Consider the following 13,027-nt stretch of genomic DNA (forward strand, 5'->3'; position numbering starts at 1 on the left):
ATCGGAGAAATGTGTCTTCATAGGATACCCAAAGGAGACTGTTGGGTATACCTTCTATCGCAGATCCGAAGGCAAAACTTTTGTTGCTAAATTCAGAAATTTTCTAGAGAAGGAGTTTCTCTCGAAAGAAGTGAGTGGGAGGAAAGTAGAACTTGATGAGGTAACTATACCTGCTCCCTTATTGGAAAGGAGTTCATCACAGAAATCTGTTCCTGTGACTCCTACACCAATTAGTGAGGAAGTTAATGATGATGATCATGGAACTTCAGATCAAGTTATTACTGAACCTCGTAGGTCAACCAGAGTAAGATCCACACCAGAGTGGTACGGTAATCCTATTCTGGAGGTTATGTTACTAGACCATGACGAACCTACGAACTATGAAGAAGCGATGGTGAGCCCAGATTCCACGAAATGGCTTAAGGCCATGAAATCTGAGATAAGATCCATATATGAGAACAAAGTATGGACTTTGATTGACTTGCCCAATGATCGGCGAGCCATTGAGATTAAATGGATCTTCAAGAGGAAGACGGACACTGATAGTAGTGTCACTATCTACAAAGCTAGAATTGTCGCAAAAAGGTTTTCGACAAGTTCAAGATGTTGACTACGATGAGAGTTTCTCACTCGTATCTATGCTTAAGTCTGTCCGAATCATGTTAGCAATTGCCGCATTTTATGAAATCTGGCAAAGGGATAAACAAAACTGCATTCCTTAATGGATTTATTAAAGAAGAGTTGTATATGATGCAACCAGAAGGTTTTGTCAATCCTAAAGGTGCTAACAAAATATGCAAGCTCCAGCGATCCATCAATGGACTGCTGCAAGCATCTCGGAGTTGGAATATACACTTTTATAAGTTGATCAAAGGATATAGTTGTATACAGACTTGCGGTGAAGCCTGAATTTACAAGAAAGTGAGTGTGAGCACTACAGCATTTCTGATAAGTATATGTGAATGACATATTGTTAATCAGAAATAATGTAGAAATATTCTGCAAAGCATAAAGGAGCGTTTGAAAGGAGTTTTTCAAAGATAGACCTCGGTGAAGCTGCTTACATATTGAGCATCAAGATCTATAGAGATAGATGAAGACGCTTGATAAGTTTTTCAATGAGTACATACCTTAACAAGATTTTGAAGTAGTTCAAAATAGAACAGTCAAAGAAAGAGTTCTTGCCTGTGTTACAAGGTGTGAAATTGAGTAAAGACTCAAAGCCCGACCACGGCAGAAGATAGAAAGAGAATGAAAGTCATTCCCTATGCCTTGGCCATAGGTTCTATAAAGTATGCCATGCTGTGTACCAGATCTATTGTATACCCTACACTGATTTTGGCAAGGGAGTACAATAGTGATCTAGGAGTAGATCACTGGACAGCGGGCAAAATTATCCTTAGTGGAATAAGGAAATGTTTCTCGATTATGGAAGTGACAAAAGGTTCGTCGTAAAGTGCAAGTTTTGACACTAAATCTAGATGACTCTAAGTCTCGGTCTAGATACATATTGAAAGTGGGAGCAATTAGGTAGAGTAGCTCCGTGAAGAGCATTGTAGACATAGATATTTGCAAAATACTTACGGATCTGAATGTGACAGACCCGTTGACTAAAATTATCTCACAATCAAAACATGATCACACCTTAGTACTCTTTGGGTGTTAATCACATAGCGATGTGAACTAGATTATTGACTCTAGTAAACCCTTTGAGTGTTGGTCACATAGAGATGTGAACTGTGGGTGTTAATCACATGGTGATGTGAATTATTGATGTTAAATCACATGGCGATCTGAACTAGATTATTGACTCTAGTGCAAGTGGGAGACTGAAGGAAATATGCCCTAGAGGCAATAATAAAGTATTATATATTTCCTTATATCATGATAAATGTTTATTATTCATGCTAGAATTGTATTAACCGGAAACATAATACATGTGTGAATACATAGACAAACAGAGTGTCACTAGTATGCCTCTACTTGACTAGCTCGTTATCAAAGATGGTTATGTTTCCTAGCCATAGACATGAGTTGTCATTTGATTAACGAGATCACCTCATTAGGAGAATGACGTGATTGACTTGACCCATTCCGTTAGCTTAGCACCCGATCGTTTAGTATGTTGCTATTGCTTTCTTCATGACTTATACATGTTCCTATGACTATGAGATTATGCAACTCCCGTTTACCGGAGGAACACTTTGTGTGCTACCAAACGTCACAACGTAAATGGGTGATTATAAAGGTGCTCTACAGGTGTCTCCAAAGGTACTTGTTGGGTTGGCGTATTTCGAGATTAGGATTTGTCACTCCGATTGTCGGAGAGGTATCTCTGGGCCCACTCGGTAATGCACATCACTATAAGCCTTGCAAGCATTGTGACTAATGAGTTAGTTGCGGGATGATGTGTTACGGAACGAGTAAAGAGACTTGCCAGTAACGAGATTGAACTAGGTATCGAGTTACCGACGATCAAATCTCGGGCAAGTAACATACCGCTGACAAAGGGAACAACGTATGTTGTTATGCGGTCTGACCGATAAAGATCTTTGTAGAATATGTGGGAGCCAATATGGGCATCCAGGTCCCGCTATTGGTTATTGACCGAAGACGTGTCTCGGTCATGTCTACATAGTTCTCGAACCCGTAGGGTCTGCACGCTTAACGTTACGATGACAATTTTATTGAGTTTTGATGTACCGAAGGAGTTCGGAGTCCCGGATGAGATCGGGGACATGACGAGGATTCACGAAATGGCCGAGACATAAAGATCGATATATTGGACGACTATATTCGTACTTCGGAAAGGTTCCGAGTGATTCGGGTATTTTTCGGAGTACCGGAGAGTTACGGGAATACGTACTGGGCCTTATTGGGCCATACGGGAAAGAAGAAAAAGGGCCTCAAGGGTGGCCGCACCCCTCCCCTTGGTCTGGTCCGAATTGGACTAGGGAAGGGGGGCGCCCCCTTCCTTCCTTCTCTTTTTCCCTTCCTCTTTTTCCTATTCCATATGGGAGGTGGAATCCTACTAGGACTAGGGAGTCCTAGTAGGACTCCACACTTGGTGCGCCCCCTCCTAGGGCCGGCCTCCTCCTCCCTTGCTCCTTTATATACGGGGGCAGGGGGGCACCCCAGAGACACAACAATTGATCCTTGAGATCTCTTAGCCGTGTGCGGTGCCCCCCTCCACTATATTACACCTCGATAATACCGTTGCGGAGCTTAGGCGAAGCCCTGCGTCGGTGGAACATCATCATCGTCACCACGCCGTCGTGCTGACGAAACTCTCCCTCAACACTCGGCTGGATCGGAGTTCGAGGGACGTCATCGAGCTGAACGTGTGTAGAACTCGGAGGTGCCGTACGTTCGGTACTTGATCGGTCGGATCGTGAAGACGTACGACTACATCAACCGCGTTGTGATAACGCTTCCGCTGTCGGTCTACGAGGGTACGTGGACAACACTCTCCTCTCTCGTTGCTATGCATCACCATGATCTTGCGTGTGCGTAGGAAATTTTTTGAAATTACTACGTTCCCCAACAGAAACCACCGTACTCGGCCGCACCATCACCACCAAACTATTACTGAGAGGACCCCTTGCCCTCTCATTATGAACTATGGAGTGCCAACCCTGCCAACAAGCAGAAATGATAGAGATAGGAAGTTGTCACATGTAAAGGATAGCTACAAGTGAGACCACTAGCCGAAGTAACAGAGGCGTTGTCAATTGGAGCTCCAAACCATAACTAACGCGCCTTTGTGGCCATAAGGCACCAACGCTCATTGGTGATGCCATGAAGAGGCTCACGCTGGAAATCACCGCCGTCATCACGTCTGCCTAAGTGGACGTGGGTTTTCATCCTAAGCATGGCAAGGGAGGGGAGATCCAAGGTGGCACCCCCCCACCCCCCATCCCAAGGGGTTCGTGACGCCTGCAAGCATCTCCACCATCGGCGCCGAGGTGCGAAGCTTTCGCTCGGCCCCTCCCACACAATTGTCGAGGACCGAGGGATCCAGATCTAGATCAGGGCTTGGTCGCCACTAAGACAATGTCGCCAAGATTACCCGCTGATGTTCCCCTCGCCATTCATGTAGCCAAGAGACACAACCAACACCTTCATAATGTTGCTCGCCGGAGAGCCAACCATGTCGTCCGCCTTTCAGGGCTGCCTCCCTGGCATACAAAGCCCGAGCCACCGCCTAGTCGCCAACCTTTATTCCATAACTTCAAAAAGTGCCACCAACCACCGATTGTTGGAGAGGGGACGGGAAGGCGACCCCTTACACATCCTCCCTGGATCTACCACACGGAAAGATCGGGGACTGACTCACAACGTCAATGATGCCTTCCCTGCACTTGGCAGAGGAGGTCACCGCCCCATGACAAATGGTCGGATTTGCGAGGGGGCAGTCCATATCGACAACCATGACACCCTGCGCTCGGATCTAGGTAGGGGGAGGCGGACCTGTTGGCCGATGACCCCGACCAGGGCAGTCACGACCCTCCTGGCTGCGACCCTTGTGCTCCTGGTTGGGGCATCACTAGGGTGCAAAGACCTCCAGTTGACGGCAAGGCACGAGCTCCCCCCCCCCCCGCGCGCGTTGTAGATCTGGAAGGGGGAGGGAGAGTGCTTTTTTTGAACATCAGTACAGACGCAAGCGCTCATACATACGCGCATACACTCACCCCTATGAACGCACACACTCACACCCTATCCCTATGAGCACCTTTGATGGACTGAGCCGGCATATCATCTTGAGATTTACGAAGTCACCGTAGGTGCCTCGTCGTCGACGGGAACGTCTCGTCCCACTGAAAACGCATCGCCGGGAATCCTGAAATATATCCAGGAATAATGCGAGCACCGGGACTTGAACCCTGGTGGGCTGGGGATACCACTGTCCCTCTAATCATCCAACCACAGGTTGGTTCGCCACATTTTAAAATAGAAAATACAATTTTTTTTCATAGATATGGGTTATAGTGTATTGTGCACGTACAAATATTCATGTGAAATATGATGATATGTGGCATGCAGACATTTTTCTCTTCTAGTTTTTCTCCTCTTGTCTTTTTTTAAAAGCACTTTCGGTAATATTTTTCTTCGAATTTTAGTTGTGCCCTCCCTCTTGCGCTTCCCAGCGACGACTTGTGTTTATTCTTACAACCACTAAGTTAGGATTGTTGGAAATATGCCCTAGAGGCAATAATAAAATGGTTATTATTGTATTTCCTTGTTCATGATAATTTCTGTTGTTCATGCTATAATTGTATTAACTGGAAACCGTAATACATGTGTGAATACATAGACCACAACATGTCCCTAGTAAGCCTCTAGTTGACTAGCTCGTTGATCAATAGATGGTTATGGTTTCCTGATCATGGACGTTGGATGTCATTGATAACGGGATCACATCATTAGGAGAATGATGTGATGGACAAGACCCAATCCTAAGCATAGCACAAGATCGTGTAATTCGTTTGCTAGAGCTTTTCTAATGTCAAGTATCATTTCCTTAGACCATGAGATTGTGCAACTCCCGGATACCGTAGGAATGCTTTGGGTGTACCAAACGTCACAACGTAACTGGGTGGCTATAAAGGTGCACTACAGGTATCTCCGAAAGTGTCTGTTGGGTTGGCACGAATCGAGACTGGGATTTGTCACTCCGTATGACGGAGAGGTATCTCTGGGCCCACTCGGTAATGCATCATCATAATGAGCTCAATGTGACTAAGGAGTTAGCCACGGGATCATGCGTTACGGTACGAGTAAAGTGACTTGCCGGTAACGAGATTGAACAAGGTATTGGGATACCGACGATCGAATCTCGGGCAAGTAACGTACCGATTGACAAAGGGAATTGTATACGGGATTGATTGAATCCTCGACATCGTGGTTCATCCGATGAGATCATCGTGGAACATGTGGGAGCCAACATGGGTATCCAGATCCCGCTGTTGGTTATTGACCGGAGAGTCGTCTCGGTCATGTCTGCATGTCTCCCGAACCCGTAGGGTCTACACACTTAAGGTTCGGTGACGCTAGAGTTGTAGAGATATTAGTATGCGGTTAACCGAAAGTTGTTCGGAGTCCCGGATGAGATCCCGGACGTCACGAGGAGTTCCGGAATGGTCCGGAGGTAAAGATTTATATATGGGAAGTCCTATTTTGGCCACCGGAAAATGTTCGGGATTTTTCGGTATTGTACCGGGAAGGTTCTAGAAGGTTCCGAAGTGGGGCCCACCTGCATGGGGGGACCCACATGAACGTGGGTAGTGGGGGCAAGGCCCCACACCCCTGGTCAAGGCGCACCAAGATCCCACCTTAGAAGGAATAAGATCATATCCCGAAGGGATAAGATCAAGATCCCTAAAAAAGGGGGATAACAATCGGTGGGGAAGGGAAATGATGGGATTTCTTTCCCCCACCTTTGCCAACGCCCCAATGGACTTGGAGGGCAAGAAACCAGCCCCCTCCACCCCTATATATAGTGGGGAGGCGCATGGGAGCAGCACCCCAAGCCCTGGCGCCTCCCTCCCTCCCGTGACACCTCTTCCTCCCCGCTTGCGCTTGGCGAAGCCCTGCCGGGATCCCGCTACTTCCACCACCACGCCGTCGTGCTGCTGGATCTCCATCAACTTCTCCTCCCCCCTTGCTGGATCAAGAAGGAGGAGACGTCCCCGCTCCGTACGTGTGTTGAACGCGGAGGTGCCGTCCGTTCGGCGCTAGGATCATCGGTGATTTGGATCACGACGAGTACGACTCCATCAACCCCGTTCTCTTGAACGCTTCCGCTCGCGATCTACAAGGGTATGTAGATGCACTCCTCCCCTCTCGTTGCTAGCATCTCCTAGATTGATCTTGGTGACACGTAGGAAAATTTTGAATTTCTGCTACGTTCCCCAACAGTGGCATCATGAGCCAGGTCTATGCGTAGATTCTATGCACGAGTAGAACACAAAGTAGTTGTGGGCGATGATTTGTTCAATTTGCTTACCGTTACTAGTCTTATCTTGATTCGGCGGCATTGTGGGATGAAGCGGCCCGGACCGACCTTACACGTACTCTTACGTGAGACAGGTTCCACCGACTGACATGCACTTGATGCATAAGGTGGCTAGCGGGTGTCTGTCTCTCCCACTTTAGTCGGATCGGATTCGATGAAAAGGGTCCTTATGAAGGGTAAATAGCAATTGGCATATCACCGTTGTGGCTTTTGCGTAGGTAAGAAACGTTCTTGCTAGAAACCCATAGCAGCCACGTAAAACATGCAACAACAATTAGAGGACGTCTAACTTGTTTTTGCAGGGTATGCTATGTGATGTGATATGGCCAAAAGGATGTGATGAATATATGTGATGTATGAGATTGATCATGTTCTTGTAATAGGAATCACGACTTGCATGTCGATGAGTATGACAACCGGCAGGAGCCATAGGAGTTGTCTTAATTTATTGTATGACCTGCGTGTCAATGAAAAACGCCATGTAATTACTTTACTTTATTGCTAACCGTTAGCCATAGTAGTAGAAGTAATAGTTGGCGAGACAACTTCATGAAGACACGATGATGGAGATCATGATGATGGAGATCATGGTGTCATGCCGGTGACGAAGGTGATCATGCCGCGCCTCGAAGATGGAGATCAAAAGGCGCAAGATGATATTGGCCATATCATGTCACTTTATGATTTGCATGTGATGTTTGTCATGTTTACATCTTATTTGCTTAGAACGACGGTAGCATAAATAAGATGATCCCTCACTAAAATTTCAAGAGATGTGTTCCCCCTAACTGTGCACCGTTGCGAAGGTTCGTTGTTTCGAAGCACCACGTGATGATCGGGTGTGATAGATTCTAACGTTCGCATACAACGGGTGTTGACGAGCCTAGCATGTACAGACATGGCCTCGGAACACAAGCAAAACACTTAGGTTGACTTGACGAGCCTAGCATGTACAGACATGGCCTCGGAACACAAGAGACCGAAAGGTCGAACATGAGTCGTATAGTAGATACGATCAACATGGAGATGTTCACCGATGATGACTAGTCCGTCTCACGTGATGATCGGACACGGCCTAGTCGATTCGGATCATGTATCACTTAGATGACTAGAGGGATGTCTATCTAAGTGGGAGTTCATTAAATAATCAGATGAACTTAATTATCATGAACATAGTCAAAAGGTCTTTGCAAATAATGTCGTAGCTTACGCTTTAGTTCTACTAAGATATGTTCCTAGAGAAAATTTAGTTGAAAGTTGATAGTAGCAATTATGCGGACTGGGTCCGTAAACTGAGGATTGTCCTCATTGCTGCACAGAAGGCTTATGTCCTTAATGCACCGCTCGGTGTGCTGAACCTCGAGCGTCGTCTGTAGATGTTACGAAACATCTGACATACACGTTTTGATGACTACGTGATAGTTCAGTGTGTGATGCTAACGGTTTAAAATTGTGGCACCAAAGACGGTTTTGAAACGTCGCAGAACATATGAGATGTTCCAAAGACTGAAATTGGGATTTCAGACTAATGCCCACGTCAAGAGGTATGAGACCTCTGACAAGTTTCTTAAGCCTGCAAACTAAGGGAGAAAAGCTCAATCGTTGAGCATGTGCTCAGATTGTCTGAGTACTACAATCACTTGAATCGAGTGGGAGTTAATCTTCCAGATGAGATAGTGATGGTTCTCCATAGTCACTGCCACCAAGCTATTAGAGCTTCGTGATGAACTATAACATATCAGGGATAGACATGATGATCCTTGAGCAACTCGCGATGTTTGACACCGCGAAAGTAGAAATCAAGAAGGAGCATCAATTGTTGATGGTTAGTAAAACCACTAGTTTCTAGAAGGGCAAGGGCAAGAAGGGATACTTCATGAAACGGCAAATCAGTTGCTGCTCTAGTGAAGAAACCCAAGGTTGAACCCAAACCCGAGACTAAGTGCTTCTGAAATGAGGGGAACGGTCACTGAAGCAGAACTACCCTAGATACTTCGTAGATGAGAAGGCTGGCAAGGTCGACAGAAGTATATTGGATATACATTATATTAATGTGTACTTTACTAGTACTCCTAGTAGCACCAGGGTATTAGATACCGGTTCGGTTGCTAAGTGTTAGTAACTCGAAATAAAAGCTGCGGAATAAACGGAGACTAGCTAAAGGTGAGATGACGATATGTGTTGGAAGTGTTTCCAAGGTTGATGTGATCAAGCATCGCATGCTCCCTCTACCATCGAGATTGGGGTTAAACCTGAATAATTATTATTTGGTGTTTGCGTTGAGCATAGACATGATTGGATTATGTTTATCGCAATACGGTTATTCATTAAAGGAGAATAATGGTTACTCTGTCTATTTGAATAATACCTTCAATGGTCTTGCACCTAAAATGAATGGTTTATTGAATCTCGATCGTAGTGATACACATGTTCATGCCAAAAGATATAAGATAGTAATGATAGTACCACATACTTGTGGCACTGCCACTTGAGTCATATTGGTATAAAACGCATGAAGAAGCTCCATGTTGATGGATCTTTGGACTCACTCGTTTTTGAAAAGATTGAGACATGCGAACCATGTCTATTAGTATATATGCATGAAGAAAGTCCATACAGATGGATCATTTGGACTCACTTGATTTTGAATCACTTGAGACATGCAAATCATACCACATGGGCAAGATGACTGAAAGGCCTCGTTTTCAGTAAGATGGAACAAGAGAGCAACTTGTTGGAAGTAATACATTTGATGTGTGCAGTCCAATGAGTGCTGAGGCACGCAGTGGATATCGTTATGTTCTTACTTCACAGATGATTTGAGTAGATGCTGAGAATATTTACTTGATGAAACACAAGTCTGAATTATTGAAAGGTTCAAGTAATTTCAGAGTGAAGTTGAAGATCGTCGTGACAAGAGGATAAAATGTCTGTGATATGATCATAGAGATGAATATCTGAGTTACGAGTTTGGCACACAATTAAGAAATTGTGGAAATTGTTTCACGACTAATACCGCCTGGAACACCATATTGTGATGGTGTGTCCGAACATCATAACTGCACCCTATTGGATATGGTGCATACCATGATGTCTCTTATCGAATTACAACTATCGTTTATGGGTTAGGCATTAGAGACAACCGCATTCACTTTAAATAGGGCACCACGCAATTCCGTTGAGACGACACCGTATGAACTATGGTTTAGAGAAACCTAAGCTGTCGTTTCTTAAAAGTTTGGGGCTGCGACGCTTATGTGAAAAAGTTTCAGGCTGATAAGCTCGAACCCAAAGCGGATAAATGCATCTTCATAGAATACCCAAAACAGTTGGGTATACCTCCTATTTCAGATCTGGAAGCAAAAGTGATTGTTTCTAGAAACGGGTCCTTTCTCGAGGAAAAGTTTCTCTCGAAAGAATTGAGTGGGAGGATGGTGGAGACTTGATGAGGTCATTGAACCGTCACTTCAACTAATGTGTAGCAGGGCACAGGAAGTTGTTCCTGTGGCACCTACACCAATTGAAGTGGAAGCTTATGATAGTGATCATGAAACTTCAGATCAAGTCACTACCAAACCTCATAGGACGACAAGGATGCGTACTACTTCAGAGTGGTACGTAATCCTGTCTTGGAAGTCATGTTGCTAGACAACAATGAACCTACGAGCTATGGAGAAGCGATGGTGGGCCCGGATTCCGACGAATGGCTCGAGGCCATAAAATCCGAGAGGATCCATGTATGAAAACAAAGTATAGACTTTGAAAGAACTACTTGATGGTCGTAAGGCTGTTGGGTACAGATGGATTTTAAAGGGAAGACAGACAATGATGGTAAGTGTCACCATTAAGAAAGCTCGACTTGTCGTTAAGATGTTTTCCGGCAAGTTCAAGGAGTTGACTGCGATGAGACTTTCTCACTCGTAGCGATGCTAAGAGTCTGTTAGAATTATATTAGCAGTTACTGCATTATTTATGAAATCTTGCAGATAGGATGTCAAAACATTGTTTCCTCGACGATTTTCTTGAGGAAAGGTTGTATGTGATACAACCAGAAGGTTTTGTCAATCCTGAAAGATGCTAACAAGTATGCAAAGCTCCAGCAATCCTTCTAAGGATTGGAGTAAGCATCTCGGAGTTGGAATGAACGCTTTGATGAGATGATCAAAGATTTTGGGTTTATACAAAGTTCATGAGAAACTTGTATTTCCAAAGAAGTGAGTGGGAGCACTATAGAATTTTTGATGAGTATATGTTGTTAACATATTGTTGATCAGAAATGATGTAGAATTTCTGGAAAGCATCCAGGGTTATTTGAAAAGTGTTTTTAATGGAAAACCTGGATTAAGCTACTTGAACATTGAGCATCAAGATCTATAAGGATAGATCAAAAACGCTTAATAGTACTTTCAAATGAATACATACCGTGACAAGATTTTGAAGGAGTTCAAAATAGATCAGCAAAGAAGGAGTTCTTGGCTGTGTTACAAGGTGTGAGTATTGAGTAAGACTCAAGACCTGACCACGGCAGAAGAAAGAGAAAGGACGAAGGTCGTCCCCTATGCTTTAGACGTAGGCTCTACAATATGCTATGCTGTGTACCGCACCTGAAGTGTGCCTTGCCATGAGTTAGTCAAGGGGTACAATAGTGATCCAGGAAGGGATCACATGACAGCGGTCGAACTTATCCTTAGTATCTAGTGGACTAAGGAATTTTCTCGATTATGGAGGTGGAAAGGGGGTTCGTCGTAAAGGGTTACGTCGATGCAAACTTTGACACTAATCCGGATGACTCTGAGTAGTGAACCGGATTCGTATAGTAGAGCAGTTATTTGGAATAGCTCCAAGTAGCGCGTGGTAGCTGCATCTACAAGATGACATAGAGATTTGTAAAGCACACACGGATCTGAATGTTGCAGACCCGTTGACTAAAACCTCTCTCGTAAGCATAACATGATCAAACCCTAGAACTCATTGAGTGTTAATCACATGGTGATGTGAACTAGATTATTGACTCTAGTAAACTCTTGGGTATTAGTCACATGGCGATGTGAACTTTGAGTGTTAATCACATGGTGATGTGAACTAGATTATTGACTCTAGTGCAAGTGGGAGACTGTTGGAAATATGCCCTAGAGGCAATAATAAAATGGTTATTATTGTATTTCCTTGTTCATGATAATTGTCTGTTGTTCATGCTATAATTGTATTAACTGGAAACCGTAATACATGTGTGAATACATAGACCACAACATGTCCCTAGTAAGCCTCTAGTTGACTAGCTCGTTGATCAATAGATGGTTATGGTTTCCTGACCATGGACATTGGATGTCATTGATAACGGGATCACATCATTAGGAGAATGATGTGATGGACAAGACCCAATCCTAAGCATAGCACAAGATCGTGTAGTTCGTTTGCTAGAGCTTTTCTAATGTCAAGTATCATTTCCTTAGACCATGAGATTGTGCAACTCCCGGATACCGTAGGAATGCTTTGGGTGTACCAAACGTCACAACGTAACTGGGTGGCTATAAAGGTGCACTACAGGTATCTCCGAAAGTGTCTGTTGGGTTGGCACGAATCGAGACTGGGATTTGTCACTCCGTATGACGGAGAGGTATCTCTGGGCCCACTCGGTAATGCATCATCATAATGAGCTCAATGTGACTAAGGAGTTAGCCACGGGATCATGCGTTACGGTACGAGTAAAGTGACTTGCCGGTAACGAGATTGAACAAGGTATTGGGATACCGACGATCGAATCTCGGGCAAGTAACGTACCGATTGACAAAGGGAATTGTATACGGGATTGATTGAATCCTCGACATCGTGGTTCATCCGATGAGATCATCGTGGAACATGTGGGAGCCAACATGGGTATCCAGATCCCGCTGTTGGTTATTGACCGGAGAGTCGTCTCGGTCATGTCTGCATGTCTCCCGAACCCGTAGGGTCTACACACTTAAGGTTCGGTGACGCTAGAGTTGTAGAGATATTAGTATGCGGTTAACC

This window comes from Triticum aestivum, chromosome 3D, assembly GCF_018294505.1.
Source record: "Triticum aestivum cultivar Chinese Spring chromosome 3D, IWGSC CS RefSeq v2.1, whole genome shotgun sequence".
NCBI lineage: Eukaryota > Viridiplantae > Streptophyta > Magnoliopsida > Poales > Poaceae > Triticum > Triticum aestivum.